We start from the raw sequence: 5,000 nt of genomic DNA, 5'->3' as shown, positions 1-5,000 counted from the left end.
TGACAAATCGGATGATCCCGCAGGCATGCACTTACGATAATCACTATCAACGAACCTGCCGCCCCCCCCCCCCCCAATACACCTTTCCCTACAACAATGTGTACCTTAACCTAAGCGATATTGTACCTTAACCTCAGCTATATCGTACCTTAACCTAACCTACATTGCGCCTTAACCTAACCTACGTTGTGCCTTAACCTAACCTACGTTGTGCCTTAACCTAACGTATGTTGTGCCTTAACCTAACCTATGTTGTGCCTTAACCTAACCTATGTTGTGCCTTAACCTAACCTATGTTGTGCCTTAACCTAACCCATGTTGTGCCTTAACCTAACCCATGTTGTGCCTTAACCTAACCCATGTTGTGCCTTAACCTAACCCATGTTGTGCCTTAACCTAACCCATGTTGTGCCTTAACCTAACCCATGTTGTGCCTTAACCTAACCCATGTTGTGCCTTAACCTAACCCATATTGTACCTTAACCTAACCCATGTTGTGCCTTAACCTAACCCATGTTGTGCCTTAACCTAACCCATGTTGTGCCTTAACCTAACCCATGTTGTGCCTTAACCTAACCCATGTTGTGCCTTAACCTAACCCATGTTGTGCCTTAACCTAACCCATGTTGTGCCTTAACCTAACCCATGTTGTGCCTTAACCTAACCCATGTTGTGCCTTAACCTAACCCATGTTGTGCCTTAACCTAACCCATGTTGTGCCTTAACCTAACCCATATTGTACCTTAACCTAACCCATATTGTACCTTAACCTAACCCTTATTGTACCTTAACCTAACCCATATTGTACCTTAACCTAACCCATATTGTACCTTAACCTAACCCATATTGTACCTTAACCTAACCCATATTGTACCTTAACCTAACCCATATTGTACCTTAACCTAACCCATATTGTACCTTAACCTAACCCATGTTGTGCCTTAACCTAACCCATGTTGTGCCTTAACCTAACCCATATTGTGCCTTAACCTAACCCATGTTGTGCCTTAACCTAACCCATATTGTGCCTTAACCTAACCCATATTGTGCCTTAACCTAACCCATGTTGTGCCTTAACCTAACCCATGTTGTGCCTTAACCTAACCCATGTTGTGCCTTAACCTAACCCATGTTGTGCCTTAACCTAACCCATGTTGTGCCTTAACCTAACCCATATTGTACCTTAACCTAACCCATATTGTACCTTAACCTAACCCATATTGTACCTTAACCTAACCCATATTGTACCTTAACCTAACCCATATTGTACCTTAACCTAACCCATATTGTGCCTTAACCTAACCCATATTGTGCCTCAACCTAACCCAATTTGTGCCTCAACCTAACCCATATTGTGCCTCAACCTAACCCATATTGTGCCTCAACCTAACCCATATTGTGCCTCAACCTAACCCATATTGTGCCTCAACCTAACCCATATTGTGCCTCAACGTAACCTAATTTGTGCCTCAACGTAACCTAATTTGTGCCTCAACGTAACCTAATTTGTGCCTCAACGTAACCTAATTTGTGCCTCAACGTAACCTAATTTGTGCTTCAACGTAACCTAAATTGTGCTTCAACGTAACCTAAATTGTGCTTCAACGTAACCTAAATTGTGCTTCAACGTAACCTAAATTGTGCTTCAACGTAACCTAAATTGTGCTTTAACGTAACCTAAATTGTGCTTTAACGTAACCCATGTTGTGCTTTAACGTAACCCATGTTGTGCTTTAACGTAACCCATGTTGTGCTTTAACGTAACCCATGTTGTGCCTTAACCTAACCTATATTGCGCCTTAACCTGCTCTGTAATTGTTATGCAACTCGTTAAATTAGTGTAGTGTTGCCTAACCGCAACCCTCGCAATATAGTTCGCTATTCGCACTGCCCGGTCCCCTGTGTATCGCGTCATGTTAAACACCTTGCAGGTGTTGCTGACTTTCCACATGCTCCTGCTATACACTGTAATGTGGATAGCAGCAGGACGTACATGCCCCCCCCCCCCTTCCCCCCTGCCTTCGCAAGCTGGTCGTTGAGAAGTTTGCATGTTCAATGCCCTTCGCATGCCGACGTACTCAGCCTACGTTGTGGTACGGCCTGTCACCTGTCCGCCGATGTACGCAAAACCCACAAACTGTACTGCACATTGGTCCGTATGTACTGAATGATACATCGTGGCACATGTGTGACCGTACGACGACTGCGCCTAGCAACGGCAGACCATACAGTCCAAATATTGTGCACGCAGCTACGTGTCGTCTCCCTATAAGAGCTGGATTGCAGTGTGGTACGCCATTCAGACGTGTGGGAGGAACGGACGCCCTCGATGGCGATCAGCATGAGCAGTCTGTTGATGTAGTGGAGCGTGTATTCGGACGTAGTCGTCTCTTCTCACACACCGTGATAGCATGTTGCACCGCGTTCCACATCTGCGACATCCTGCAGAGGCCGGCTGACAGTCGTTCGCGCAATGGACACCGCATACGTACGGGGGCTACCTTCCACGTGTTCTCGAGGCGTGCACATGTTGTTGCGTCTATGTGGGCAGACGTAGTGTGTTGTGACACCTGACACAGGCATGCAATACTCGTTGCAAATGGCGATGGACGTCTACGTTTGCTGGTGACGTTACGCAAATGAACAACAGGTAACCCGTTGTGGTGCGGTTGTTCTCGCTAGAGGTGAATCAGTGTTGGCGACGATCGGTCGAGCTATTAACTGGTTGTTTCAGGGATACCCACCATGCCCACGAACGTGAAAGGGGATCTGGGTGTGAGGCGATACGCGGCGGTGGCTGGGTGAGACTGTCCCCGGCCGGTGAGGGGGGGCCGCCCGGCGTGCTGGCAGCGCGGTGCGTGGGCGCACGCGCTACAGCCGGCTGGTGGGGGCGGCCAGTGGCAGGCGCGCCGGCCGACGGACGCGGCAGGCGGCGCAGCTGCGCGCCGGGGCCCCCTGCTCGCGGCGCCTTGCGGCCAAAGTAGGTCCTCGCGGGCCCGGTGCGAAGCGCGGTGGCCATCTGCAGTGTGCTGGTCCGATTGAGGACTGTGTGCGCTGAGGATGCGCCGCCGCCCGGCGCTCGGCGCCGCGACGCCGTCTGCTGCTCGGTCGCCCCAGCGGTTCTCGCAGGTGGTTTGTATCGCAGCTGTGCGGACGTGTTGGCGCGTGCGCTGTGCTGGGAGAGTTCGCTTCGGCACCCAAGTGGGGCTTTTGTCCTTCTGTGGCGCTGGCGTTGGAGCTGCCGGTCACCGTAGGTGGCGCGTGTTGTCTCCCGCCGGCAATGCCACGACAGCACGCTCCCGGGCCTCTGTCGGCAGCGGCAAGCTCAGTTGGGAGCACGGGTGGTCGCACCTAAAGCGTCTACTCGCCTAACTCCGGGCGATTGCGCCTCTCTCGAACCCGACCAAGTACTTAGGACGGCGCTGCGCGCCGCCGGGACCTGAGAGGGTTTCGAGGTGTGTTGTGCAGGGGAGCTCAGCCTCCTCCTGTTTGCAGAATAATTGAGCGGACGCTTGCGTGTTCGCGCGGGCCCCCGGGACACACTCCCGGGCGGCCGGCTGCTCAGCTCTAGTTGACGCAGCTCCCTGGTTGATCCTGCCAGTAGTCATATGCTTGTCTCAAAGATTAAGCCATGCATGTCTCAGTACAAGCCGCATTAAGGTGAAACCGCGAATGGCTCATTAAATCAGTTATGGTTCCTTAGATCGTACCCACGTTACTTGGATAACTGTGGTAATTCTAGAGCTAATACATGCAAACAGAGTCCCGACCAGAGATGGAAGGGACGCTTTTATTAGATCAAAACCAATCGGTCGGCTCGTCCGGTCCGTTTGCCTTGGTGACTCTGAATAACTTTGGGCTGATCGCACGGTCCTCGTACCGGCGACGCATCTTTCAAATGTCTGCCTTATCAACTGTCGATGGTAGGTTCTGCGCCTACCATGGTTGTAACGGGTAACGGGGAATCAGGGTTCGATTCCGGAGAGGGAGCCTGAGAAACGGCTACCACATCCAAGGAAGGCAGCAGGCGCGCAAATTACCCACTCCCGGCACGGGGAGGTAGTGACGAAAAATAACGATACGGGACTCATCCGAGGCCCCGTAATCGGAATGAGTACACTTTAAATCCTTTAACGAGTATCTATTGGAGGGCAAGTCTGGTGCCAGCAGCCGCGGTAATTCCAGCTCCAATAGCGTATATTAAAGTTGTTGCGGTTAAAAAGCTCGTAGTTGGATTTGTGTCCCACGCTGTTGGTTCACCGCCCGTCGGTGTTTAACTGGCATGTATCGTGGGACGTCCTGCCGGTGGGGCGAGCCGAAGGCGTGCGACCGCCTCGTGCGTGCTCGTGCGTCCCGAGGCGGACCCCGTTGAAATCCTACCAGGGTGCTCTTTATTGAGTGTCTCGGTGGGCCGGCACGTTTACTTTGAACAAATTAGAGTGCTTAAAGCAGGCAAGCCCGCCTGAATACTGTGTGCATGGAATAATGGAATAGGACCTCGGTTCTATTTTGTTGGTTTTCGGAACCCGAGGTAATGATTAATAGGGACAGGCGGGGGCATTCGTATTGCGACGTTAGAGGTGAAATTCTTGGATCGTCGCAAGACGAACAGAAGCGAAAGCATTTGCCAAGTATGTTTTCATTAATCAAGAACGAAAGTTAGAGGTTCGAAGGCGATCAGATACCGCCCTAGTTCTAACCATAAACGATGCCAGCCAGCGATCCGCCGCAGTTCCTCCGATGACTCGGCGGGCAGCCTCCGGGAAACCAAAGCTTTTGGGTTCCGGGGGAAGTATGGTTGCAAAGCTGAAACTTAAAGGAATTGACGGAAGGGCACCACCAGGAGTGGAGCCTGCGGCTTAATTTGACTCAACACGGGAAACCTCACCAGGCCCGGACACCGGAAGGATTGACAGATTGATAGCTCTTTCTTGATTCGGTGGGTGGTGGTGCATGGCCGTTCTTAGTTGGTGGAGCGATTTGTCTGGTTAATTCCGATA

The 5,000-nt window shown here is 51.5% G+C and overlaps 1 non-coding gene across 1 annotated transcript in view; it reads left to right on the top strand.

Annotated features, from left to right (window-relative positions):
• Window positions 1–3,581: 3,581 nt before the first annotated feature.
• LOC126444673 (small subunit ribosomal RNA) overlaps window positions 3,582–5,000 on the top strand; it is a 1,909-nt gene continuing 490 nt past the window's right edge. The window contains exon 1 of the ribosomal RNA XR_007582681.1: window positions 3,582–5,000. This exon is cut by the window's right edge and continues 490 nt beyond it. This is a non-coding gene — a ribosomal RNA (small subunit ribosomal RNA).

Source organism: Schistocerca serialis, unplaced genomic scaffold (genome assembly GCF_023864345.2).
Source record: "Schistocerca serialis cubense isolate TAMUIC-IGC-003099 unplaced genomic scaffold, iqSchSeri2.2 HiC_scaffold_295, whole genome shotgun sequence".
NCBI classification, from domain to species: domain Eukaryota; kingdom Metazoa; phylum Arthropoda; class Insecta; order Orthoptera; family Acrididae; genus Schistocerca; species Schistocerca serialis.
Note: the sequence above shows the minus strand (reverse complement) of the source record. Positions and strands in the feature narration are given on the sequence as shown.